The sequence below is a fragment of the Miniopterus schreibersii genome, assembly GCF_964146895.1.
Source record: "Miniopterus schreibersii genome assembly, chromosome: 6".
Classification (NCBI taxonomy): domain Eukaryota; kingdom Metazoa; phylum Chordata; class Mammalia; order Chiroptera; family Miniopteridae; genus Miniopterus; species Miniopterus schreibersii.
This window is the reverse complement of record NC_138107.1, coordinates 22,372,661-22,385,630: the sequence shown is the minus strand read 5'-3', so window position 1 is coordinate 22,385,630 and position 12,970 is coordinate 22,372,661. Positions and strand designations below refer to the sequence as shown.

General features: G+C 42.8%; 1 protein-coding gene across 1 annotated transcript in view; it reads right to left on the bottom strand.

Annotated features, from left to right (window-relative positions):
* FAM83B (family with sequence similarity 83 member B) overlaps positions 1-3,795 on the bottom strand; it is a 79,505-nt gene extending 75,710 nt beyond the window's left edge. Inside the window, exon 1 of the mRNA XM_081141627.1 lies at positions 3,728-3,795. The gene's annotated coding sequence lies outside the window, so the exon portion shown is untranslated. The remainder of the gene's footprint in view (positions 1-3,727) is intronic.
* Positions 3,796-12,970: the final 9,175 nt, after the last annotated feature.

Below are 12,970 nucleotides of genomic sequence, written 5' to 3'. Positions count from 1 at the left end.
TGCTGTTAAGAATTAAAGCCATCACTGCTTGTGCATGTATATAAATGACAGCCCAGACGAACATTCCAGGTTGAGTGATTCTATTAGAGCCAATGAGGTGGCGGATGCCACTTTTTAGTGCTTTGAAAACTGCCTTTTCTTACCCAAGTGAGTAATGCTTATATAATCAGAGAAGCAACCTGATGACAAATACAGTACTAAAACCCTTTGAAATGAAAATTTGACAATAGAAGTGGAAATAATGAGTTTCCCAGTGATACTTTGGGGAGACCTTAGTTAACATTATTTTATAGTACCTCGATAAGAACTGTTCACAGAGAATTTCAGAAAGGAATGTGACACACTAGTGATCATGTAGTCCAAACCTTCCACCACACCAGCAGACAGGCCAACAGAATTTAAGTACTGTGTCCAAAATCACAACTAACTCAGGTCTGCTAATGTTCAATTTTCCAAATGATTAATGAACATATACAATATCTAATGAGACCTTCAGAGAATATGAAGGAAATACCAAGTAATTGGACCCGATCCATTAATTTGTTAATACTTAATAATGATTATTGGGTACCCAAGAGTGAGCTTCCTGAGATGCAGGAACAGTGTCTTGTTACCTTCATATCCCCCAGAGTGGAACACACTGCTTGGTGCACAACTGTCAATACGTATGTTTAATGAATGGATGGATCAATTGCAAGAGCACAGTTATGACCTTTAGATATCTACATAGCCTTTGTATAAACTCTTTAAAATTGGCTACTGACAGTAACATAGAGGTTACACCTGATCCTATGCCAGTACTCAAGAGGCTGACCATTACTACCCTACATCCCTTCCCAAGGGATGGGTGCAGTCTACAAATTACTTGATACATAGCTCAAAAGATAAATGTCATGTGCCTTTAGGAGACAACTGGCTTCACTCCTAAGGACTTTATGAAAATAAAACAAAATACAACCTGGGTAGTAATTAGATGTCCCCAGAGGAAAAGGTTCCTCATATCATTCATGATCATGTTATTCAAGTACTTCGTAACATAGATGTGCCCAATGGGTGAGAAAATTCCTTGTATTTGGATCGTCTCTCCAACCCAGGCTTATCTTCCTCACAGAATCATAGCTGCTGAAAACATCTTTTGCCTCCCTGATCCCCCACCCCTATCTCCTGTGTACCTTAGCCTCCTGACACCTTAACAAACCCTCCTCCCCAATCCTCCAGCCAATGCGCTCCCACTCCACTTCACCCCCTTCACCCCACACGTATCCTTTTTACTGGAGTTCACCATTTCCCCAGCTCCATTACCACCACTCAAAGTACTCAGTCTCCAAGGACTGGCAGTGGCAATACCTCTGAGAACCCTACTCACCCTTGTGGGCCGTGATAGCCACCTCAAAACAGTGCCAATGCCTACTGGCCCACCGCCACAGGAAGGAGGCACCACTTGAAGGCTCCAGCACATTTTCTCAGGAATGTTGATGGAATTATTTTTTTATGGAGCTTAGGTGTTATCTGTACAAAATTTAACTTATCAATAACCATCATTTAGAGCTGTATTTCCATGGTGGTGGTGAGGAGGGAATGTATTCTGACTTTCAAATGATAAATTCACCAACAAAGTTCTAAAATACACTTCATTTCCAGATTAGAAATAATTAAATGAACAAAAGTACATTTCTAAGTTAACAGTAACACTGTGTTTTACAAACTGTGAATTGTGAAACATCCCTGGAGCGCTCATATTTTGCAAGTTACAGTGGGACAGACATGCAAACTTACCTAACTAGCTAAACGAGGACAACTTGTAATTTTACAAATGATTAGTTAAATTAAGCTAAGTGGGGCCTTTTTAAGAGGTTTCCGCCAACCAGATTTATGCTATAGAAGAGGCCTGCTTTACTAGGGTCATATTTGCACCACAAGATTCTGCCCACCTAAAGTACAGCGTTACATCTTGGAAACTCGTTATTGAAAAACGTAATTGAATGGAAAACAGGTACGTGAGTTGTTGCAAGGTAAGTCATGGTCAGGAAAATACTCAATGTATGAACCTCCACCATAAACTGGAAGGGGCTACGGTACCAGGAGCGGATATCATAAAAAAGAATAAAAAAATTAACCCATTCCCAAAGCGATTACTCAGTTATAGTTAAAGTAATAATCTCCAGGGAGTAATCACAAGAGGCATCACTGAGTCAGCACCAGAGGTGCGGCCTGTCTGCATCTACGCAATCCCTTTCAGCCCCTGCTCCACGGGTGAAGCTTCCCACAATACCCGGAGCATCTGCGGTCTAGAATGTGCCAGCTGTGAAGGCCAGGCCCACCCAGCCCCTCAGGCAGGCTCTGCAGGGCGCAGTCAGCACCAGCAATAGGTGTGTACACCACGTGTGACCTAAGCCCAAAAGCAAGGGGAGTGGAATCTGGAACTGGAAAGTGTGGGGGCTTCTATCCTTCTGGGAACTGTAGGAAGACAGGGAGAAAACCAACGAGACACAGGCCCACCCGCACCTCCCTTCTGCATCAGGTTGCACACCATTCGCATTCTTCAGTCATTTTGAAACAACAAAAAGACCAACCAGCTTTCTCTCACAGGTCCCTTTCATCACTAGCCTGCTGCTTGTCAGGACTGATTCAGCCTCAGTCATGGATTTCCCTGGGGCTCTTGGATTTGTTCGGGATGAGAAAGGGAAAGAAGGGAGGTGCCTGTCAGTAAGCAACCTGGCAAAACGTCTGGCATGTGGGAAGCTGGCGGGGAGCTGTTGAGCGCGGTCGTCGGGCCTTGGCTGCAGGCCACCGGCGTGGCTTGGGTCGCATCTCCACTTCCCAGGCAGAGACCCTGTAACCTCGTCCCCCCAAGCGCAGTCAGCATGCTGTCCTGTGTTCCCACCACCTCCGGACTCCACCCTGTGAGCACTATGGTCTCTACAGACCGATGATTTCGGCAACTAACACATGCCCATTATCTGCCTCCTCGCCCGCCTCACGGAGCTAGTCATTCCCCCACCGTGTCGCCTGAAGTTCCCCAGGACCTTTCCAGGAGCGGTCTCCTCTAGCCACACTCTCCCTTGAGGGTCACCACAACCACAGCCTAGCACAGGGGTTCCCGATACAGTATACACCCCGTTCCCCTGACCAGCTCAGCAAGGGCAGGGGCCCAGGCGCGCGCCAACTCAAGTCTGGAAAGCAGGGTCCACCGCTCGCTCCTCTGGAGGCAGAGGCGGGACTGGATACAAACAAAAAAGAAATTTTTCTCAAGAAAAACTTCTCCTCTCCCAGTCCTGTTCCTCCCGCGAGACCTAAAGAACGCCCCAGGCCCCTGCAGCCTAAGCCCCCGGCCTCCCCGCCCTCCCCGCCCCCTGCGCGCCCCTCTCCCACCGCGACTTCCCCCCACGCGGCTCTTCCCAGCCCCGCGCGCCGCTTCCCCCCCGGGCCCGGGGACTCTCAGCAGAAGGGAAACCAACCCAACGTCCACGGCGGGCGGCGCCTGCCCCGGCGGGACCCGACCCCACGCCGCCCGAGACTCAACTTTTCAAACTTCCCAACTCCCTCTCACGTCCAGGACCGGGGAAGAAAACGCACCGGAGACAGGCTGCGCCCCGCGGAGTGTCCAAGCCCGCGCGCGCTCGCGGGGACGGCACCCATCCCTACCCCCCGCCGCCGCGGCCCCCGCCGCGCGCCCCCCCCGCGCCCGCCAGCCCGCCGCCCGGTGGGCACCCCGAGCCCCACTCACGGCCAGGAGCGCCCCGAGCCGCGCGCCGCCGCGCCCGCCGCCGCCGCTTTGCCGCCCAGGAAGCGGCGAGCGCGAGGGAGGGGAGGGAGGGGACGGGAGGGGAGGGGACGGGAGGGAGTTACCTGCGAGCGTCAGGTCCGCGCAGCCCGGCGGCTCCCGGCCCGCCGCGCCCCGCGCCCCGCGCCCCGCGCCCCCGGGGCCAGGCGCGGAGCTGCGCGAGGGCGGCTGTGCGGACCTGTTCCGACAGGTCCCAGGTCGTGTCACACCAAACTCCGCGCAGCCAGAGAGTGCCTCGGAACCTGTCTGAACTCAAAAACCCAACCCTCTCCCCGCCAAGTATAAAAAGCGTTTCTCTCCTGTCCGCCCTCGGGACGACCCCGCAATCACAAGTCCCCGCATCTCACGTCGAGCCCGGGCGAGCGCAGGCCTGGGAGGACGCGAGCTCTCACCTGGGAGGAGGGTGGACCTGGCGGAGCAGGACTGCGCTCCCACTCCCCCCGCCCTCGGCTCGGGAATGCGCGCAGGGGAGGCCTTGGGGGCTGCAGGGGGCGGCCGGGGTCACCCCCCCCCCTCAGGAGCCGGGCGGGCGCGGCCCGCGGTTGGCAATTCCAGTCCGCAGCCGCCCAACTGCCCGACTGCTTCCAGGCCTGGAAAAGACAGGAAGTGGAAAAGGTGGGAGAAAAAGTGCTTGTGCATGCACCTTTTTATAGGAAAGAAGCATTTTAAGTATCATTCAAGATTTGGTGCCGACTTAGGACTGCCCCGGTTACTGACTTGGAGTGAAAAGACACTCTTCTAAAAAGGAACACCTGATAGGCGGGTCACTCCAGGTGAGAGGCTAGGAGGCAATGTTATGAAATTAGAGACTTTATAATTTGGTTTAAATATAAAAACAGAAATTAATAAAGTTTGTTTTTATTCCCTTGCCTGCAACTCAGTACAAGTGTTTCTAGTAATTGCATAACCATAGAGTGTCCAAGATATAGCCATTAACAGCAAATGGTAAAAATGCAGGCTCCTAGGGGAAGAATGAACCTAAGGGTGATCATAGGCATCTTTTAAGCTTCCAGCCTCATATGTAAATTACCATAAAATGGAATTGACCTTAAACATGACTTTTATAGCTATTTTGCTCTAAATAAAATACTCAGGGAATACTAAACTGTTGGGATTTGACTTAGGTTTTAACTGATGAGGAGACTTAGACAGGAGAATGAAATTTTCATATTCTAGTGGTGAAAACAGAGCAAAGGCCAAAGGCAGAAGATAAAAGCAAGTTCCAGGTCAGTACAAAACTAAGCCTCCAGCCCAGCCGCGTGGCTCAGCCGTTGATCTCGGTTTGATTCCTGGTCAGGGCACATGCCTGGGTTGCAGGCTCGATTCCCAGTAGAGGGTGTGCAGGAGGCAGCCGATCAATGAATGACTTGTTGATGTTTCTGTCCGTCTCTCTCCCTCTCCCTTCCTCTCTCTGAAATCAATAAAGACATATTTAAAAAACAAAACAAACTAAGCTTCCAGATTGTGACATCTGTGATCTATAGTTTCTTCAACAGCATATAGAGAATTGTCTTGTTTTACATATCTAACTTTTTTCTTCTGTTTCTGCTAATTTCCATGTCTAACCTTTTAATATTTTTGCAATTCCAGGCTTCATTTTTCACATGCTATTGTCTGACTCACTCAAAGCATGTTCTCTGTGTGATACTCTATTTGCTGGTATGCCTTTTCAGTGCTCAAAACTAATTATGGACATTTCTTAAAGGAGCAATATTTAAGAACATTTGGAGACTGCATCCATAAATATACTTACTTCTGAAAAACAGTGAGAATATTTAGACTCAACAAATTTAATTGGCCCGTGGGAAGTCTAGTTTTATTGATAGGCATTCGTACATAAATCAAGTGAAATCACAAGGAAGTAAATCTACTACAGTGTTAATTATTTAAAGCAAATAAAAGAGAGGGAAATGTAAATGAAAAGGGAAAATTCATTAACGGCACTATGGGAAGGGCTTTCCATCCTTAGTGGGGCAGGAGAATATATAAAACTGACGTGACCCATTAAGGAGCCTACAAGCTAGGTGAGGAGAGAAGACACGTGCACAACAAAAGCAGCTAATTAGTACCAGCCAGAGTGAAGAGCTTTAAGTGGAAAGGACTCAAGTCCTTTAAGAGACAAGAGGAAGAAATGATTAACTGCTGAGCTCATTGGAGTATGCTGACAGAACCTCACAGAACTGCTGGAATGCGAATTGGGTCCCGACTGGTGAGCAGACTTGACAGGAGTCTGAAAATGACGTATGACTAGATGCTGAAGGTGTAAAGGCTGGAAGTGAGAAAGTTCCAGGACCATACAAATCAATTGCCAGATTTGGCCATGGGCATAGCATGGCTGTATTGGAAGGTGAGTTTGGAAATGAAATTGTGAGTCATTTTCTCACCTACAGAATGAGGTCAGTATTATTTACCATCAAGGGTTGTTACGAGAATTATGAATTAGAAATGGTTTATATAAAACCCTTACCACAGCACCTGATATATGGTAAAGCCACAAGAAGTGGCCACTATTATTATACTGGGTGTCAGACTGTGAAGAGCCCTGATTGCAAGGAACATGGACTTGTGTCTACTGATGATGTGATATAATGACTCAGTTAGCAGTTGGTGACCTTTAGCATAAATTCTAGGAAGTCAGGAAGAGCAGTTTGGGCCAGCTGTGGTACGAAAGGGGTGACAAGGATGGGAGTAATAAAAAATGAAAAAGAGGAGACCAATTTGAGAGCCAATTAGACTGAAAATCAATATCATTTGGGGTCAGATTGGATGTGGAAGTTAAAGGGAAAGAAAGAAAAAATAACTGGAGTTTCAAGCCGCTAAGAGTTATCAGTGGGGGGAACGCAAGAGTACAATAGCCCTATGTGTGAAAAGTAGAAAGAGGCAGGAGCAGGGTCACGTGAAAGGTTATTTTGGGGACCTCTCTATGTAGGCACTCAGAGAAAGGCTGTGGAGAGGAAGTAGAAGCAGCTAGAACAAATAGTGGGTAAGGAGCAGGGTCCCGGCGGTGTGGGCAGGGAAACACAAAGCTCACTCTTTCCATATGAAGACTGAGCCTAATAAATTCTCTCAACTCTAATTTTATTTTACAACAGTTAGGATATATTAAAAACAGAAACTAAAACTAGAATTTTACAGTTAATGCCTAAAACATAACTAGGTGAGTGAGAAGATTGTACTCATGATGAAGAGGCCCCAAGGTAATATTTATTGACAAAGTAGCAAGTCAATCTTCACTCAATTCTACAAACCTGAGTCCAAAGTTCAAGGACAAAATAGTGGACATGTTAAATTACATTCAACAGATCTCAGTTTACCTCCCATATTGAGTTCAAGTACACAAGGGGATTCAAAAGCAGTTGTCAGGTGTTTTTTTCCTGCCCTCTTTATAATTTAATTGAGAAAACAAAAATATATATGAAGTAGAATAATACAGATATTAATATAGATATGCAAAAAATACAAAAAAATAAAAGGTACATGATTACAGAAGAGAGGGAGCAACTACAGTTTACTGGGAAAGAAGAAAATTATATTCTGGTTATATTTTTTTCTAATTATTTATATTGTTTTTAACAAACATGTTCCTTTAAAAATTCTTAAAAATATGGTAAGAACATATTTCATTGGGTTATAAGGTCTCAGTCATTATTTGTAGATAAAAGTGATTATTTGTAGATTAAGCTCCTAGTCCCTTCAAGAGCTTAGAAATATTCATATTTTCATGTGCTTCAAGGCAGTGGCCTCCAGGCAGATAAAGCCATTGATACAGAAAGAATGTCATGTCTAACATTTTCTCCAAGTACTTTGGGGAAATTAAGATGCAAAATTCCTGTTAGTGTTGGCAAAACCTATTGCTGGATGAATCATAACATTAGTTTAATAGTCTTACGGCATTGCATGTAAGACTACTGTGAAAATTACTGAAATGAACTTTGTAATAATTTCATATATCTACCATGTTTAAATTGTTATACAAAATATTATGTAAGTGTCATTAATTCAACACATATTTATTTAGACTTTTCTGTAGGAAAAGTATTGTGCCAGGCACTGGTTGGGGAAGGAGTTGGAAAGAATAAAGCATAGTAAATATAACTAGGATTCGTTTATCTGAACCCTCAACTTGTCTGTGTGTGTGTGTTCATGTGTATGTAAAGATGAAAAAACATAAATACAATTTAAAGTTCAAAAAGATATATGAGTATTTGTGAAAAGGGGTGTGAAAACAGGTGTAATTAAATCACATCATATATGTAGATTAATAAATGTTTTTCTGCTTTCCCCCCCCCCCCAACAAATTTCTTTAGAAGGATGGGAAACATTATACTTTGTGCTTCCTCCGCTCTTTCAAAATGATGATGTAGAACTGTGTAATTATTTTTTTAATCTGTAAGTATCTGTAAAATATTAGATAATTGTAACAAATTATTTTAGGGAATGAGGGAAAGAAATAAAAAGATAAAACAGCAGAAAACCAGGTTCCTTTGTTTTTAAGTAGCAAAACTCATCGTATCCTACTCTCTCATGAATGCATTTCCTCTTATTTTCTTCTTCTGCAGATCAGACATGAAAATATTAGGTTGCTTACATTTTTGAAAACACACATAAATAACTAAATATCTAGCCAGTATCAATTGGTAAAATGCATCATCATGCAGTTAGGAGGCTAGACAGAATGTGGAGTGATGGTAATAAAAAGATATTTGATATAAAGTACTAATTATTATAATTATTCGATTTTAAATATATCTGTTAATCTTTTGTTACCAGTATTTACTGAGACATATATTGTCCATTTTAAATATCTTTTTAAGATATTTTGCCTAATTTCTGAAAAGTCATCGGCTATTTATCATTTTTTTGGATGAATAGCCATTTTCAGAGGTACTTTATCATGGCAGTAGGTAACAGTCATTATGACCAATATTATTAACACAATTACATCCACTGCTATTCCATGTTGAATGAATTAGGTAGAAATACATCAACCGTGATCATTCTAGGTGTCCTCAGAATCAGTCATTATCTGGACTGGATTTCACAGAGGTCAGCTGAGGTCTGGGATATAACTTGTATGTTTGTGATTAAAAGGAAAAGAGAGAATGAGAAAGAGAGAGAGAAAGAGTGAAACAGGTAGCAGTAAACTTCCAACTTCAACTGCCTTTTCTGGAAGGCCTCACTCACAGACGTCTGCAGTTCTGCATCGCTCTCTCCCAGCCCTACCACGCCTGTTTGCCTTTCACGCCTTCCCTACCTCTCAGCGGATCTCCAGCCTGTGGCGCCTCCCTTGCTCCTTTCTGACTCTGCAGGACAGCCATCACGCAAGGCCCATCTCCATTCCCGCATCTTCTAATTCTACCTTTGACTAGTGTGAGCTCCTTAAAATGCATAAGCCTTGATCCCTTTACTACTCCTCTGCCAAAAATATGTGACCTTATAACATCCCTTTTATTATTTTTCTGGGCTGTTATTGAAGTTTGCTGGTATAATGTAACTTTTCCAATGCCTTGTCTTCCAAACAGATGAGTGATTCTAAGTGGAAGGGATACCAACCCAGCCCATAGGAGACATTTGGAAAATGCTACAAATGATGGAGGCATTTCTCAATCTCTACTGGCTTTTGTGGGCAATGACCTGGAGGAATGTCCTGTAATGTGTCCTGCAAAATGGAAAATTACCCCATGTCTTGTGCAAATCATAGGTGTTCCCACCAGATATAATTAGGCTGAAAAATCCATTATAATTGCTTAAGACTAGAACTTCTCTCTGTTTTATACACAAATGCAATAAATTTTTGTGCAGTTTTAACACACACCAAATTCCAGGAATCCAATTACAATGTATTTTGCTAAGACAATTGATAAGAACTATTCTTTATTTTGTAACTCACATCACTAACAGAACTGCACCAGTTACCAATAAAACACATCGGTCTCCCTGGGTATCTGAAAGTCAAACATCTGACAGCTATAATAAAGGGACATTAACCTTCTTAACCTTATTTGTTCAAAAACATAGAGGGACATGAGTCTGAGAGTTGAGAACTACAGAACCAGATTATACCTTCCACAGGAGAAGCAGGATGCAAAGGAAAGGTAAATGAAGTCGAAAGGTAGGATTTATTGAGTAATTCCTTTTTACCAGGCTTAGTGCCTTAGAGTTTATTATATACTCAATACTCTACAGGACCTGCTCAGTGATGGCATTCAATGGCTAAGTGATGAAAGAACAAGTAGTTCAAAGGTAAAATAATTTACTGAATGATAACAACAAAGTCCTTAGCATGGCCTATTCCTGCATGATCTGGCTTGTCTACTTCCCTGCTTCGCCTGGCCTTCCCTCCTCCCCTTGTCCTGCACCCCTGCCTGCATTTTCTGAGCTCTAACTCCATCAGCCTCCTTTTAGCTCATCTGTTTCACCAGGCTCTCGTCTTCCTCGGGCCATTGGCAAATGCTGGTCCTTCTGCCTGGCAACCTGGTTCTTCACTCTGATTCCCCTCTTTTTCCCTTGAGGAAACTGCTCCCTAGAATTATTCCCATGCTTTATGTATATATTTGTTTCTTTCCCCCACTCAGTATAACTTTTCAAAGGCAAAGCTCTAATTGATTCTCTTAATGGGTATAATGTCCCTTTGTGAGGATATACTCTATTATATATGCGGCATTCCCCTATTGATTAGAATTTTATATCTATATTATATTGTTCTGCTAGTCACAGTGTTGCAATAAACATCCTCGTTCATTTAAGAAAAAAATCTACTATGAACTCCTCCTTCAGAGTTAAATGCAACTCTTCTTCCACAGGAAAGCCTTTCTGACTCCTCAGACCAGCTAAGTTCTAGGTTTATAAACTTGTATGTGCTTTTTCTTCCTGAAACTGGTCATACTTATAATTTTACGTTTATTTACGCAAAAACCTCACCCCTCTAGTTCCAAGAGAACTCACACTGGTTCCCAGAGAGCAAGCATCCATACCTTTCTATCCACCACTGTACCTCTGGTGTATAATAGGAACTCAGTAAGTATATGAAGAATGAGTGAGAATGTAAATAAAGTGAATGAATTCATAAAATAGTATAACTTAGAGCATCCTCCATTTAACTATTACAAATGATGCTTGCGTAGCCTCTCTTCTGTCTCCTAACTCCTGTAGCTGACATTTCCCCTCTTCCTTCTGAGAGCTGAGAGTTGAGATAGCATTGAAAAGATAAATGGGAGATACAGTGAGCTTCAAAGATCTGACTTCTATATTCCTCAATATCAAACTTCCAGGATTAAAATTTATCTCTTAATCACTGAAATTATTCATATTTAAACACAAGCAGCCACACTTTTGAACAGTGTCATTTTTTGCCTTCGCCACCCTCAATATTCCAACCAAAATCATATTTCCCCAATGGGGATGAAACAGGAATTTAATTTAAACTCACTAAACTTTGTTTAGGCAGATGTTCCCTAAGGCTCTGACTCTGCTTACATAGGCAAAATAAAATCTACCATTAATATGATTGTTAGTTGGAAAAAAGGAATTAAGGGAGAATGTTTAATGTAGAGAAAAAATGTACAAAACATATAGGATATTACTGCTGCAGACAGATTACTTTGCTATTTGTTATTATATGAAGAACAATTCTATTGTGAAAAGCAATTGGGAAGGTAAAGTATCTGGAATGAGAAATTATGAGAAGAAAATAGAAATCCTTGTAGAACAAAGATTGGAATCCAATACCATCGCCTAAGTTTACTGAGCCCAAGTTGTTGAGTCAGATGATCTACATGCAAATCCGGGATTTGTCATGACCCCTTAGCACGGCATCTTAAATTCTTGTGTCTCCATATCCATATCCCTAAATCTAGCATAATTATAGTAATACTGACGAACCTCAAAGAGATGTTGGAGAGCTTAGAAAACCTGCAATTATTGTGCAAAAGTCTGATATTACTATGGTTATCATTACTGCAGACATTGTACACCTATTTCAAACATCAAAGCCAAGACAAGCTCTAAGATGAATTAAGATGGAAAGCACAGTATTATTGACTACGTGGCAGAATTCCATGCTGATGGTTCACCTTGAATGGTTATGTTCTAAAGAGATTATCTAATGTTTCAAAATAACCTACCAAATTAAGTTTTCACACAGCACAACCTATGGACTAAGGGAGAGCATTTGTCTTAAATTAAGCCAATCAGATTTTCTCTTAGAATTTAGAGGCAACTTGAGCATGTATCTGGAGCCTGTGGAGCCATATGTAGTCGCGTAGACAGTAAACCAACCTGGCCTGAAAAGAAAACAAGGACACAACGGGACAGGGTGAAGTGGGCAGAAAAGTGGAAACTGAGTCCTAACTGCTTTCCATTCCCTAAGTCCAGATTCTGCTGTGGGCTTGCCTGTCCTTGGTCTCTGGGAGATGTGCATTCATCATTATAACGTATTTTCCATTCCCGCAATTATAAACACAAGCTGGTTTCTGTTATTGTTAGAATTCTAAAAAATTCTAAAGAATCACCTATTTTAAAATCAGGTGAAGGGCAAGATTAAGGGACCCCCAGAGAATGTCAAACAGGGCAATTCAGGAAAGGGTCAAGTCTCCAGGGAGGGTGTTCCCACCCTAGAAGAGGAAGTTTCCCACCCACAATAAAGTATTTGATTAAGCTATTATCTGTTGACTCTTGAGACTTAAGCAGAGTGTTAACCCAATGATGAATTATGTGTTAATGAAACATTAGTGGAAATAGTAGCAAATAACAGTGTATGTGGGAATGTGTGGTTTGTACCTTGAAATTATTTGTTTTTGCCCAGGATATTCTTCAGTTCTTCATTCAACTTCAAGCATATACAGAAAAACTTGTCAATGATTTAAAATATTTGAGGTTAGACCAAAAAAAAAATCATAAATTACAGGAACTACAGTAGGTACTGTGGATAAGACTGATATACTAATTTAAAAACCACAGAATCCAAATATTGGGTGTGTATCTATCAAACATGACCACTACCCCCTAGCATGGCTTTAAAGCAGTATTCAAACATCTGTTCCCAACAGTGATAACCTCCACATTTTACTGTAAAGCTCATTCCGTCACTACACTGTCAGGAGGACAGGGCAGGATGTGGTCACATTAAGAAAGTCCCTCCCTAATCCCTTTGTTACCCATCCTTGGACTGTGGCTGAGGTCAATCAG